General features: G+C 34.7%; 1 protein-coding gene across 5 annotated transcripts in view; it reads left to right on the top strand.

Moving 5' to 3' along the window:
- The window catches only part of DISP1 (dispatched RND transporter family member 1), a 213,308-nt gene that overhangs the window by 125,842 nt on the left and 71,355 nt on the right, over positions 1-16,111 (top strand). The window contains exons 1-2 of one of the 5 annotated variants that reach the window (XM_017869968.1): positions 5,995-6,074; positions 7,822-7,962. The exons of the other annotated variants lie outside the window; for them this stretch is intronic. The gene's annotated coding sequence lies outside the window, so the exon portion shown is untranslated. Of the gene's footprint in view, positions 1-5,994; positions 6,075-7,821; positions 7,963-16,111 lie in introns of those variants that run through there. 5 annotated transcript variants of the gene reach the window in all.

Below are 16,111 nucleotides of genomic sequence, written 5' to 3'. Positions count from 1 at the left end.
GACCTCGTGATCCGCCCGTCTCGGCCTCCCAAAGTGCTGGGATTACAGGCTTGAGCCACCGCGCCCGGCCAAAAGTTTTCTTAATAGTAATTTTTTGGTTACATTAAGGAGGGTTGGAATTTTTGCCTATTTTTTAGCATTAGTCAGACTTTTTTCTTCACAGAAAATGAAAACTACGTTTCTCTGAAATTTACTGATCTTTATGGTTTTTGCTTTAAAATATGTACCCCAGTTTCTGATCGCTATCAACATTTTTGGTAGTATATAAATGAATATTAAGTAAATTTCATTCTAGATGACCAAAATGCTTTCTGTATTAGTGATAAAATGCATATGGTTTTCTAGTCTATAATCAAATGAAGGAAAGATCATAATGAATAAAAACTAAGATTTCCCAGATTCACTTGTTTCCAAGACACTTTATCACAGAAATCATATTTGCTATTATAAGATTAATTGGGCCAGGCACAGTGGCTCATGCCTATAATCCCAAAACTTTGGGAGGCTGAGGCAGGCAGATCTCCTGAGCTCAGGAGTTTGAGACCACCCTGGCCAACATGGTGAAATACCCTGTCTCTACTAAAAATACAAAAATTAGCTGGGTGCAGTACACACCTGTAGTCCCAGCTACTCGGGAGGCTGAGGCACAAGAATCACTTGAGCCCTGGAGGCAGAGGTTGCAGTGAGCCATGATCATGCCACTGCACTCCAGCTTGGGATAAAGAGTGAGACTCCATCTCAAAAAAAAGTAATTGGTGATTAAGCTACAGACTTATAGTTATTGGCTCACTATAGGTGAAAACTCTTATTTTTTTTCCTTGTTTAAAAATATTTCTGTCAATGCCATGGGAAAATTCTACCTTCAAAAACAAAACTAAAATTATAAAAACTACCCAAGAATATGCTTGCATGTTAGCTTCTGGAGCAACCTCTACTGAGAAAAGGGTGAAAAGCTAATTACTATCCTTCCTTATTATTCAGTAGCAGTTTAGTATTCAGAATTTAAAAGCTGAGAATAGTGCAACATATTGTGGGGCCCATATAGATCAGCAGTACAATAGGATTTCGTATGCTGAATATTATTTTGCAGGCTACATTTCAATACTGTATTCTGCTTAATAAAGGATATATGTAATAACGTCATTTATTCAATAAATATTTGTCGAGTATAAATATTTGACCTAGTACATGGTACAATATACTTTATATCCCTTCTTAAGGAGTATAAAAATGGTTATAATAGAACCTGTGCCTTTACATGTAGATTAAGAGGGTAAAAGAGATATATAAATGACCACGATAAAAAAAAAAAAAGACATGTGCTAAGTACCATAAGAGATCTCAGGTCATGTATATAACTTGGAATAGAAAGAGAGAATTTCTGGCTTAGGTAATCAGAGAAGGTTTCATGTTATTTGCTGTGTGTTATGAAGAATGGATGGGATTATGGAAGTTGGAAATGTGAACAAAGGACATTGCTGGTAGAAAGACTAGCATAAGCACTGAGGGTGTGAGGGTGTGTGTGAAGGCTTGTTTGGAGTAAAGCAAATTCTGTTTGGCAAGAGCAGTGAGTGGGAGGGGAAAGGGCCCAGATAATAGAGAATCTTGTGTGCCAGCTAAGATGTTTAAATTAATGGGGGAGCCATGAGTGTTTTTTTGGACTGAAGAGCAGCTTGATCAGATCCGTTTCTTATATGATGTATCTAGAAGCTCTATGTTGCTTAGATAAGGAAGAAAAGGTAGGAGACCATAGATATGATCACATCTATTAGGCTGTTGTAGTAATTCAAGGGAAATTTAATCTAAGAAAGTGGCAGAAGAAATGGAAAGGATGGTATATGTGGCAATCGCTGGGAATTGGGAATGAATGAACAAGGGTATGCAGGGTGTAAAGGTCAAAGATGACTCCTTCCCTAGCTCAGGATGCAGCACAGATCTGGTGTTCAATAAATAAATATTTAAGTGACAATTTTGGGCTTAAATGACTGAAAGGATGGACAGAAATAGGAAAATCAAGAAGCTGTTTGAGGATGATAAGATCATTTGTATTTTAAATTGAGTTTGAGCAGCTGGCAGGATATATACATTGAAATGTCCTTAGAGAGTAGAAGCTGCAGAAATGGAACTTGTTATAGAAATTGAGTGTGACAATATAGGCAGGAAACATAAAGAAGAAAGTTCAAAGGACAAGACCACTGGATATTGCTCAAGATTTAGAATAACAGAATTAAGAGGATCTACCAAGAAAACGGAATAGAGGTTAAAGAGATAGAGAATGTTAGGATAATAGAAACTGAGTAAAGAGAAAAGAATATTTACCAACAAAGTTGGTAAATGAAGAAATGTAAAGAAAATGAATATTGAGAAAGGACCACTGGGTTCCATTTTTGAAGAAACAGTTTTATTAGATGGTAGGTAAGATTGTAGGAAGTGAGGGAACGAGATGGGGTGAGGCTTGAGTATTGTCTGGCAAAGGAAAGGAAAAGGTAGGTAAGTAGCCTGAGGATTAGCAGGCCAAGGGAAGGAATTTTTCAGGCTAGGGGAAAACTAAACATTTTTTATGAGTAATTAAATAACAATTTGACAAAGACGGGAAAATGAAGATGGACTTGGGGAGGCAGAGTGAGACACAATAAAGAAACATGGTGGTCAAGGTCTAGAGCACCTGTGTCCAGTAAGACTGTCTGTAGTGATGAAAATCTTCTCTCTTTGCACTGCCCAATTCAGAAGCTGTGAACTGCATATGACTTCTGAGCACCTGAAATGTGGTGCCTTGTGCAGCTGGAACACTGAGATTTTAAAATTTCATTTAATATGAATTCATTTAAAATTAAGTCACCACATATGGCTTGTGGCTACCTTATTGGGGAGCAAACATACAGTGTATAAATACAGTAATTAATAGCAGGAAAGAGGGTCGGACACTTAGGGATAAGGGACAAGTTCCAGAAAAAGTTTGAAGCACAGGTGGTAGTGTTTAAAGGAACTCATAGTCAAATAGTTTCATTCTTTCCCATAAAATAGGTGGCATCGTTTGCTGAGAAGGTTAAGGTAGGGAGCATGGGAAAGATTTTCGGCCATCCTTGTGGAGATTTCCAGTGGAGAATCTATGATAGATGAATCACAGCCTCATTGTAAGCCCTCCGAGTTGAGAGTGTGCATTTGTTTTAGGTCTCTGCTTCCTTGTCTGGTGACTTTTTTCAGTAACATTTCTAAATGTAAGAGAGAAAGGAAAAAAAGAAGGGCAGGGAGAGCAAGTTTAGTGGAGCTCTTTGAAAGGCTGGAATGCTGGTGAAGTAAATAAATGCTGACGATGAGCCCTTAACTAAGCACAAAGGAAGTCAAAATAGGAAACGACATGGATAAAGACAAGGGTGAAGATGTCAGACTATGGAAGACGATCAAGGCCATAAAATTTTATGTTGTGAAAATGGTAGATTTTAGAGGTAGAATTTTCAACAGGAAATGAGATAAGAAAGAAATGTTTGTCGTTGGGTAAGAGGAAGATATAAGACAGATCTATATATTTCCAAATTGTTGGGGAGGAATTTCAGCATCCCTTGATTTTTTTTTTCCCCTCCAATTTGCTTGCAATATGGTCTTTGCTCCAGACTTGCTAACTCAACTTTGAATGCATGGTCTTTTCTTAAATAATCCAGATTTGAGTAGTAAAGTTGGGATTTATCTTATCTATTTGCAGTGATATCCAAATTCATAAAAACTGAATTCAGAGCCAGCAGGGACCTATGAGATCATCTCATCTAATGTTTGGATTTTGTAGATAAGGAGACTGTAATTTCTTGATTCAGTGATTAGTTCAAGGTTACATGGCCAGTGAGTGATAGAGCTGAGACTAACTTCAAGTCTTCAGTGATTCCCTGCACTGGGCTATGACTTGAGCAGCATAATGCTCTGGTCTGAAGTTTTCAGTGGGTATGGAACTATTTGTACTCTGGAAACATCAAAATACAATATAGAATATTATCTTCAGAACTTTTGTATGATTAGTTTTTCTGAACCTATACTTCCAAATTACTAAAATATTAATCTGACCATACTGAAAGAAAAATCTTGCTGAAGCAGTATCTACAATATACCATAGTTTACTTATTCATAACTGTTTGACACTTAATGCTAAGAAAAAAGATAAACAGACAAGACTTTGAAATGTTAATAAACGTAACAGAATCCGGAATTGCATTTTTGACTAGGTGCAGCTGGGAAAGAGTTTGTTAATCAGCAGCTGTTGTATCACTTTTTTAAAAGTACCAAGTGTTGTGCGTCTCTAGCCGGCTCTGGTCTCTTTTTCCCTCCCCCATGCCCTTATCTTCCTAATAATGAAGAAAGATACCTAAATAGTAGGATCTAAGACAAAAAGGATACTGTTTTCAGAAAATATTAGAACATTGTAAGGTCACTAGTACTTTTCTTTTCACTTTGAATAATATATTGAGAAACATATTGAAGTAATTGGGAATAATATTTATTTATAAAATAATTGTGTCCCATGTGACAATACCAAAAGTGTACTTTAACTTGTCTATTTTTACATGGACCCCAAATGTTTAAATGAAGTGATTAGACATACAAATCTGTAATTTTGATTAAAATGTAAATAAGAATTTACAAGTTCTGAGTTAGAGAATACAGGTCTTTGGTTTTTGTGACACTTTATTTAATTTAAGGGATTTCTTTATAGGATCAACAACTCTAGAACCTTTGTTTGCATTTCTTGAAAGGAAAAGCACAGTGAAATAGGATTAGCTGCTTTAATAAAGTGAACCAAAATACTGTTCAGATGATCAAAGAGTGTTAAAATACCTTCATTTTATTTTAATTCTTTAATTCCTTTTGTCATGGGAATTTTGGTATAATAACATTTGGCATACATATGACATGAAATCAGCATACCCTAAGATTTTAGGGACTGACTCCTTTGTTTTTCCTCAAGTAAATATTTCACTGTTCCTTTTCCCTGTCCTCTTCCTCCCAAGACTGGCTCTGTTTTAGGTGAATTAGGAGATACAGGGATGAAAGTTACCTTTCCTACCCTCTAGGAGTTCAGACATACAATGGTTCTCAAAATGTGGGTCCCAGAACAGCAGCAGCAGCAGCAGCATCCTGAGGACTTACTAGCAAAGCAAATTCTCAAGCCCTACCCCAGACCTTCAGAATCAGAATTTTGGGGGATGGGACTCAGGAATCTGTTTTCAGCAGCCCTCCAGGGAATCCTCCTGCACACTCAAGTTAAGAACCACTGGTCTAACGACCAGGACTTTATACCTTCCTAATTTTTAAAATTGAGATATAAGTCACATACCAAAAAATTCACCATTTTAAAGTAGACATTTCAGTGGTTTTTAGTGTTTTCACAAGACTGCGCAAACATCACCGTTATATAATTCTATAACATTTTCACCATCCAAAAATAAGCTCCATACCTATTTGCAGTCACTCCACCCCTGTCTCCACCCCTCAGCGCCCAACAACCACTAACCTACATTTTGTCTCTATGGATTTGCCTCTGCTGGATATTTCATATAAATGGAATCATAAAATATGTGGCCTTTTGTTTCTTTCACTTAACACAGTGTTTTCAAGGTTCATCCATGTTGTAGCATGTATCAGTGCTTCATTATTTTTATGGCTGAATGATATTCCATTGGATAGATGTACACATGTTGTTCATCCACTCATCAGTTAATGGATATTTAGGTTGTTTCTACTTTTGGCAGTTATGAATAAGGCACTATGAACATTCATGTACAGGTTTCCATATGAGCATATTTTCTCTTGGGTATATACAGGCAGTTCTCATTATTTGTGGTAGTTTTGTTCATAAAGTCACTGCAAACACTGAATTAGTGAATACTGAATTACTGGTTCTCGGAGAAATACAGGATTAGGTTCTTGTAAGATTCTGGTCACATTTTCATCGATTGATCAATATATAACCTTGTTTTATGTGTGTTTCTTTTTAAAGGCATCTTATATTAATTGCTGATTCATTAACATTGAGTGCATGCCTAACAGCGCCATAACTCATGTCTGAACAAAGCGGCTTACCTAACCAGGTATATTTTCTGTATGTGACAAGGCCTGTCACAGCCTTCTTGCACTTAGAAAGAGTAGGCAGCACTTCAGCATTATACTTGGGGGCTATTTGAAACAGTGAAATCACCAAAAAAAGCACAAAATATGAAAAACGTGGCACTAAATCAACCGGAAAAGGGAGACTTGTTTACAGTATGAGAGCCAAACACGAGAGGGTAGTCTTGTTTGGGTGACTCACATTTTTTACCACTCTGCCAATTCACATGTCTGAATGACTGTGAAAGCACCATGAGGATTATTTGGGGGTTACAAATAATTTATAGTGAATAATCATATTTGCAAATACAGAATCCACAAATAATGAGGATCAACTGTACTGTGAGTGGAATTGCTGGGTCATATGGTGGTTCTATGTTTAATATTTTGAGGAATTACCAAGCTTTTTTTTTTTTTTTTTTTTTGCAGAAGCTAAAGCATGTTACATTCCCACTATCAGTGTTTAAGGATTCCAATTTCTCCATGTCCTTGGCAACACTTGTTATTTTCTGTTTGTTTGGAACAGAATGGTGAATGTGAAGTGGTACCTAATAAGATACCACTTATAAGTGTTTTTGATTTGTATTTCCCTAAATCACCAATGACGTTGAACATCTTTTCATGTGCATATTGGCCATTTGTATTTCTTCTTTAGAGATGTGTCTATTCAAACACTTTACCTCTTTTAAATTGGGTTATTTGTCTTTTTATTGTTGAGTTGTAAGAGCTTTTAAATATATATTCTGAATACTAGACTCTTAGATAAATGACTTGCAAATATTTTCTCCCATTCTGTGTTTTCATTTTCTTGATCATGTCTTTTGATCTTCAAAAGTTTATCTTGATGAAGTCCAATTTTATCTATTTTTTCTTTGATTGCTTATGCTTTTGAAATTTTTGAAACTGCTATCCTCATATAGTTACTCAGTACATCCTGCTAAAAGAATTGCATACACATTTTTATTACCAAAGTCATGAAGAGTTAGATTTCACGGATTCAATAAATTATAACTTACTTGCTAAGGGATGTCATTTGTAAATTTAAACCATTTGTAGTATTTAAGAAATTTTTATGTTGTGGTTGTGAGATTTTAAATACTGGCATCATGAGGGCCAACATTTATAAAAAGCAGTGTCAAAGTTATTTAACTAACTGCTGTTTTGTTTGGAAAATTGAAGAAAATACTTAACACTGCTCTAACATTTTAAAAGAAGATTCGCCTCTTTTAAAACCATGAACTTTCTGTCCTAAAAGTAGGGTCTCAAGCTATTTTGTGAAAGAACACAGGAATCCCTGGAACTTGGAAATAAATGCAGATTGGTGTTTATTTATGTTATTTTAAATGTAGTAGCACTGTGTGTTAGAAAACTGAATCTGTAACATTTAAGTCAAGCTAAGCAAGCAAATAATATCAGCTAACATGGCTTTAATCTACTAAGTAACTTAAAATCCAAAAGATCAAAGGAAGTTTTAACTAAAAACAGTCCTTCATGCAATTTCCCTGTGGAAGCAGGAAAAGGCTAGAAATTACATGTCACCTTCATATCCTGGCTTGCTGACCTTGTGCTCAGATCAAGCCCCTCTGTATGCCAGCTGTTACCATTATTAAGACCTTGCCCCAAGGGGTTAAGTAGGAGAAAAACTCTCCTGTCCTATTGGAGAGCAAACACTGAAAGTTCCAGCCCCTAACATGCCTAATTCAAAGCAATCTGCATGTGCTTGTCATTCAGTCTGTCCTGCCGCTCTGTGGAGCTGCTCCTGCCAACTCATTGCTTTCTGCTGTGCTGTGATCCTGCAGTCAGTTGCCGCTGTTGCTACTGCAATCATTTGCACCAAACTGAGCCAGAGAAGTTCCCTCTTTTAACATAAAGGTAATACATTTACTCTTGCTCTGTGAATATGTGTGTGAGAAATGCGTGTAATTTGTTATTTTAGGAGAATTTATTTAAAAACTGAACTTTGTTTCTAGGATTGTATTTAAAATTCCAGCTCACTGGTTTTTTTTTTTCCCAGTGTAAACTTTGAACGGCATTTGGCATTTTAACACATTAAAATCTTGTGAAGTTTATTTAAATTGTAGTCTAACACCGTAAGGTAAGGCCAGCCATTTCTTAAGTTTATTAAAATGTCATGTCTTTGTGAAGTTGGAAGGAAACCTAAGCTTTAAAGAAGTTTGTTTCATACTTTGAGATTCTTATTTAACTACTATCTAAATCAGAAAATTTTGAAAATATGTGCTTGCCATTACTAGATGATAGAAAAATAAAAGTAGCGTTGTAGGAATCACATTAGTCACTTTTGTGAATTAAATGTTATAATAAAATAGAGAATTATTAGCATCTTCCCTCCTGCAAAGAGAGTAGTTTGGTGAAGATACCCTCTTGTGAACTAAACTTCAACAGCAAGTAATTCTTATCAGAGTTCATTTCAGATACACAGCTTGGTAAAGGCCTTCAAGCTATGTTTTAGTTGTTTAAATGTTTCATGCATTATATGGTAACTACAATAGTGACTACATTATGACTGGATTTACTGTTTAAAGTACAAGTCAAATATATTTGCTATATTGACTTTTGCTTAAAATGAGAATGGATAATTTATTTGCAACTGGTAGAAAAATTCAAATTAGTTTAACGTGAAATATGTTTATGTTTGGTGTAAAATATACATTAAAAATTAAACAGAGAAATTTAGTGAAAACTGAGTGTTTCTTGCATATCACTGATCACAAATGACTTTATTCAATGATAATCCAAGAAATAGAGAACATACTTTACAATTTGCTAAAAAATTTTACAAATAGGTATTCTTGTGGAACGAAAAAGAATGAAACGTGTCCTTTTTACCCACAAGAAGGTTATTTTAGATCATACTATTTATAATTAAGAAAACTACAGTTCCCTTTGATGGCTGGGAAATCACTAAACTATGTAAATAACCTCTAAATTTATGAGTGTTTCACTTGCAGGTAGTGGGTTTTCTACTTCCCGTGGTTTTAATATCTGGTGACACATTTCTACTTTCTAAAATGTTAAAACTCTTTTTGCATTATTTCATGTTTTTTTTTAGTCTTACATCTCCAATAGATTATCTTAGATTGCTTTTATTGCCAACATATAAAATATTGGGATATTTTATTGATTTTACTTTATTTGGAACTTTTTGTTTTAGTATTAAAAAAGATATTTTTATGTGTCTTCTATGCATCATATAGCTCACATCTTAGACCTCAATTTTAGAATTGTTATGAACTATTTGCATTATGAAAAAATGTGTAATGTTTTCAGTGTCTGAAATGATTGACCTACAAAGTAGTTTAGAAAATACATGTTTACCTTAATTCAGTCTGGGAAATACGTATTATAAAGTGGATTCATCCAAAATTTAAATCTAATCTCACTTGCTTTGCAGTTTATATTGAACCGGTTGAGCCTTTGGGGGAAATCTGCTTTTCAGTATTTGCTATGCATCACTTCTTTACCTTCTGTTCTAACTGCTTTGAGTTATGGGGCTGGATCTGAGCATTCTTGCTGTATGATTCTTATAATTCAGTGTGGATGATGGACAGCCTTGACATACAGATGATATGAACATTTTCTGTTTTTGAAAAAATGCAATTCCTGATTACATTCTAACACAGGAAGCAAAACCGAGTTGTTTAGGATCAAGACATGTGAGCTCCTTAGTCTATCAGCCTTTTGGAAAAAATATAAGACAGAGAAACTAAAATAAATTAGAAAAGCTAGACTCGGAAAAGATGGTGGCTTTTTGTTCTCTCCTTCTTGATTTCTATTCTCTTATTTTAATCACTATTAAACAGGCTTATGTATTACAGGCTCATATTTAGATTCCAAGAAAACTGTATAAGGAACCTAGTAGGTGCTTACCAAAATGATTGCTAAATAAGGACATTTAACTGAGAAATATGATTTAATTACCTTTGTAAGCAAACAAGAATCCCACACAATAGTAAATGTAATTTCAGTTTATCTAATATATACAAGAAAGCAAACAGCAGAACTCATGAGCATTTATAGTAATAATTTAAGGAATAGAGAAAGATTTATAAAAGTTGCACCCAGGCTCTTATTAAGAGTTAATTTACTGATTCAATTCAAGTAAGAATAAAGTCTTTATAAATTTGATGTTTTTCTAAGCTTGAAGCAAATCTCAGCGTTTTCTTTAATTGTGTTTTATACAAATACCTTGAGTGATGTTTCCCAAGTTGCTCAGTAGACTAAAGGATTCTCATAAGACATTATTTGCTGGACTCTGCAGGGAAGAACCCATTTGGGGAGCTGCTCTAGGAAATTTGATTTGCTACTTCTCAAACTTCACAAAACAGCAGGGAGTGGGGCTTGGTATTAGATACTAAACATTTGTGGGAAAAGTTTAGATAATTCTAAGTGTGGTATTAAAAAACAACACACTACTGTCTAAATCAAACAATTTTTAAGTGCTTTATGGTGATTGATCTCAGTTTTTGGCTTTATGAAGGACATTTTAAAAATTCTCTCACATTCTTTTGCCTAACAATGTGTGGGAGTAAAATTTTCTTAGTTTGATTTACCTCAGTGATGTTTTTTTCCCCCTTTGGGCTGCTAAGTTTTGAGGTTTTGAGATGTGTGAAGTATTAAACATGCATGGTATCTTTTAGACATGCTTGTGATGTGTTCAACAACATTTGTTAAGCTCAGTAATATGATCCTGTTTCTACTGGGGAAGAGCTATAGTGATACAGATAGATTGCTCAGTTGTAAAGCTGCCCATTTTGTGATTTTAGTTGAGACAAAATAGTTTCAAATGAAATCTCATGGCCTAAAGACACACCTATCACATCTTAAGGATCCTGTTTATTAACAAACCATCTTGTAATTCTTATTTGGTGGGTATGTGAGGCTAAATAACAGTCCTGGTATCTGCCGACTGTCTAACCTTAGAATTGGAAAGTTTAAGATGCTTAAAATGCCACCAAAAATGTTTTTTTTTTTTTTTTTTCTGGCATGGAACTTTAGGGAACATGCTCTTTTATTAGAGGATCTTGAGCCTTCATTTTAGAGACTGACCAGACATTGAGGACCTACTTTTTCTTGAGTGTTAAATAAACTCATTAGTCAAATTAGCTACTTCCCAAATTTTCTTCAAAAGATTAATAAATAATAAAGGCTTTATGGCAACTTGTTTCACATTTCCACAACATTGTTCCACATAAAGTCTGCACTGTTGTCTTGCTTGAGCTAGTATCTTACTAAGGCTTTCTCCTTGCTGCACCCTTGTCCCCACCCTTCCAGCTTAAGAAGTACTGCAGATGAAATCTCTTTTCATTGTAACAAGAGCAATAAAAAAAAAGCAAAAATAGTATAAACTTAGAGTGCCAAGCCCAACTGTTTTCTAATATGCAACAATATTCTTCATTTCAAGCAATATTTTCGGAATGTTGAATATTTTGAGTGGCAGTTGCTTGCTCTTGTAAGTTGATCAGCATTAATTATGTAAAGTATAAATCAGTGGCTCTCAGCTCTGACTGCACGTTAAAATTACCCAGTATGCTTTAAAAAATGCTAATGGCCACACTTCGCTACAATATGAATTAAATCAGAACCTCAATCTCTGGGGCCAGGACCCTTTTATCATAATTTTTTAAATATTACTGCAGTGATTCTGATGTGCAGCCAGGGATGAGACTACTGTGATAGACTTGTAATTTTATGAATATTCATATTTAATGCATACCTTAAGACTTGTAGCAGAGCCTAGTTAAATGTTTTGGCTAGTTTTGGGGTTAGATAACTGCTTATATAGGAGAACTTTGTAGAATTTTTTTAAAGTGACCATTGTTTGACATCCCTGATTATGGAAAGTTTCTCTAGTTTTATTTTGTATATTTTTGGTTATACAGTTTCACATAATTCTCCAAACTTAGGGTTCAAAAGAAATTAGTGCAGCTTAATGGAATTTAAACTCATCTGAAATAGAAGTGCAAAGCTGTAAGAAGTCTCCCCTACCTCTTTCTTTCCAGCATTGATGCTTATGGGCACGGTACTTATAACTGAGTGTGGAGAGAAGTGGTGAATATTACATGGAATGATAATTTTTGTGGATGAACCTGGAAAAGAGATCTCTGAAAAGTGCTTTAATAATTGCAATATTGTGAGAGTGCTCTTGAAATATGTATTTAGGAAGATAAGTGTTTATGCTAAATGGAGAATATCACTGATATCACTTATCTGAGATTGAAAGAGGTAAACTTCATTTTATACCCACATTTCTGTTCCCACATAGACCAAAGGTACATTGGATGTAAAACAAAATGAGAAAAATGAAATTGATGTTTCTACAACCCTGAAATTTCTATCACTCGCCCCTATATATAAAAATTTCTGCTTTTACAACCTAACTCATTTCTAGCAGTAATACTGCTTTCCAAATGTAGGGCTTTCAGATTTGTTATGGCAGATACACTGCAATATCATTAAGGTTATTTTACTTTCATATTTTTTGTTGTAACTCTAGGGGGAAACTTTATCTGGAAACTTTAATTTTTCTTCTGTATCATTAAGCTGTTTGTAAATACCATGAATATTGAAACAAAACATTTACAATTTATCCATATGTCTTAGTGCCTCTATCAATATATATCATGTATGTAATTATATTAATAGAGGTTATCTAAAAACGTTAGGTGTATTTCATTTTCAAAGGTGGTGCTTATCATCAGAAGTTGAAACTACCCATAAATTGAATAGTAAGAACAGTATGTTCTCATTGTAAAAGAATGCTAACCTTCATTTTCATATTTCCTGGAACTCAGTTTGCTTTCTCCTAGTGTGGCAGAAAGCTAACTCATACCTAGTAGGCTCTTATGAAATATATATTTAGTGGTATACATCTTCAAATATATAATGTTGTTTGTTTCTTTGGGAAAATGGCTTTCAACTTATTGCAGTTTATGCTTAAGGAGAATACTAGAATTAACACCTTATTTTGGTATAGTCCTTTGCAATATACAAAATGTTTACGAGTGATTTGGTGAAGCTATTTATAAGTATTCTCATGAAGGAGAGTTTAACAGTAGAAAGTTTACAAACTTAAAGGAAAATAAGAAAATGTAATTTGTCTCAGAAGGGAAAAAGATTATATTTCTTTATTTAAGACCATCCTTTCTAGTTCCTTACAAGTGTCTGATTCTTTCATTAAAGATACAGATTTTGCTGTAATGTCACAATTACATTATTCTTAAATAGTCAATATACTACGTAACAACAAAGATCAATCCATTGCCTCGCTTTTTCAAGTTTGCATAATATGATATATGGATGAATAACACCTTTCCTTAATTTAGTGAAATATGTCTCTGACACTCTCGATTGCTGAATTGTACCTTTTAAAACAATCTTGGGAAATATCAAATTCATAGGCTACTTTTCATGTGGACCTTCAGACAGAATTTTACATCAGTAGCCTCTTGTGGTCCTATAAAAGCTAGTTGGACTTAGCATTGCTCTAGAGGCATCTTGAGGTAGTAGAAAAGCCTTACCTTTAGAGTCATACTGGTCTGAGATTGAATCATGTGATTTGGATTAGTTACTTTAATATTTTTGATTCTCAGTTTTCTCTGTAATGGGTTTAATAATAAATTCATAGGGGTATTGTGAAAAAAGTGACTTGATATAGTGAGATGATTTTTTAAGAATCTAAATAGCCCTTTGAAGGGAAAAATATTCCTAGAGACAAAACTTGCCTGATTTGGCTTCTACATAGCCCCTCTACAGAAATGCTTACAGTTCTTTATCAATTTCTGTTGGGTTGGCATTTAGAGCAGCTACTTATTTCTCTGGCCATAACACTAAATGTTAATAGGCCAACATGGTACCAGTAATCAGAAATTAGTCCATCATTTTAGAATAAGCATGAAGCAATTGTAGAGGAACCATTTCATATTAAAACAGGTTTGGTAAATAATGGATACAGGTATCCCCAGACTCCCTTTATACCTGATGTAAAGAAAGACTTAAGGTCTCTTTATATATCCATCTTTTAATATCTAGTGCCACTTGAGAGGGAAAAATGTGTGTCTCAGTTAACTAGGCAGGTGCTTCAGTCCGTGTATATGAGTTGCACTAAAGAGATCAAAATCCTAACAGCTGTTGTTTGCATGTACGAAAAACAGTTTGGGAGTCATGATACAAGCCATGATTAAACTTGATTATCGATTAGAACCTCTATTGTTAAATTTGTTACATTTCTCTGCCTTAAATAGAAAAATTGGCCTTTATTTCTGTCAGTTGTTAATATTCCCTACTTGTTTTTGTTCCTTCTGATTTAATTGTGCGTATCTTGCCGTACCTGAGGTATAATTCTCTTGTAGTCTCCTCACCTAGTTTGTGGTTTTCTCTTACTATGCAAAATGTGTTCCAGGTATCAGCAGTATGGACATGTTGTTGGAGACTTGTTGCCCTACCCCTGATGTACTGCATCAAATCTTTATTCTAACTGCATCTCTAGGTGATCCTCATATTTGGAAGCCCTGGTTTGGTGTTTTGTATTTATCTAATGAAACTGCTATAGGGAGCATGACTCTTCTGAAAAAGATGGTTGGCTACAACAAGGGATCTTGTTGGTGATCCAGTCTTGGTATTTATTCTTAAGTTTGGTATTAGGAATCTGGTGAAGCAAAGAGTTATTCTAAAATACATCATGTGAGTGTACAGAATACAGTTTATCAGAAAGCTCTCAAAACCTTGGCATCATGCTTCCTAGCTTCACCATTTGTCATCAGTGTGTGACTCTGAGCACCTTACTTAGAATCTCTGTGTTGTTTTCTCTTGCAAAATGGAGTGGTAATGCCTGCCCCCCCCCGCCCCTGGTTTTTCCAGAGGGCTATTAGGAGGATCAACTCAAGTGAGATCATTTGTGAGAAAGTGCTTTGGAAATAGCAAAGAGGTGTACAATTGTAACAGTTGATGGGGATGAAAATGGTGTTCCTTTAGGCTATATGATCCCTGTGTTTGTTAAGGATAGTGATGGCTTTGCTAAGTGGTTACTGTGGTAATTGGAACAGGTCTGTGTATTCTCTTCAACAGTACATTTAGATTTCACATTGGCAGTTTTCTGGCCACACTAGCAGTTCTGACCGCCAATTCGAAGTAGCTGCTATGAGGTTTTCTTAACGCTATTTGTATTCTGGGAGCCATCTAGTTTGATTGCATCCTTTGTACAAATTGTGTGTCATTAACATATTTTGGTGTATGATGCAGTCATGTGCCACATAAGGACATTTTGGTCAGTGATAGACCACATATTCCATGTTGGTCCCATGTTATAATGGAGATGAAAAACTCCTATGGCCTAGCCATGGTAACACTGTGGAGTGCAGCACATTACCTTTTTATGTTTAGATATGTTTATCATTTTTTATTATTTATTTTTAGATATGTGTAGTAGACAAATCCCTGCATTACAGTTGTCTACAGTATTTAGTACAATAACATGCTGTATAGGTTTGTAGCCTAGGAGAATAGACCACGCCATATAGCCTAGCTGTGGCTACAGCATCTAGGTTTATGGAAGTCCACTGTGATGACCACACAATGGTGAAATCCCCCGATGACCCATGTCTCAGGACATGTCCCCATCCTTAGGTGATATGTGATTGTCTGTTGACAAATGAAAGTATCATAATCCTGACAGCATTTTCAATGAGATGCAACTTTTTGTCTGAAGCATTATTATTTCCATTTATTATATATTTGTATATTTCCTGAGTTCCAAACAAGAGTCGATGTCATTATTTTGAACCATCTAATCACATGAACTCTGACACTTTTCTCTTTACATTTCAGTATGATTGAAATGTCTCTCTCTCTATGTATACACATAATAGATATATAGATACATATATATAGATGTATATACACATATATACATATGTAGATATATATACACACATATATACACACACACATATATATATATATATATATATTTTTTTTTTTTTTTTTTTTTTTTTTTTTTTTAGAG

This window comes from Rhinopithecus bieti, unplaced genomic scaffold, assembly GCF_001698545.2.
Source record: "Rhinopithecus bieti isolate Rb0 unplaced genomic scaffold, ASM169854v2 scaffold_1673, whole genome shotgun sequence".
In the NCBI taxonomy this organism is placed as follows: domain Eukaryota; kingdom Metazoa; phylum Chordata; class Mammalia; order Primates; family Cercopithecidae; genus Rhinopithecus; species Rhinopithecus bieti.
This window is presented reverse-complemented; position numbering and strand designations above follow the sequence as displayed.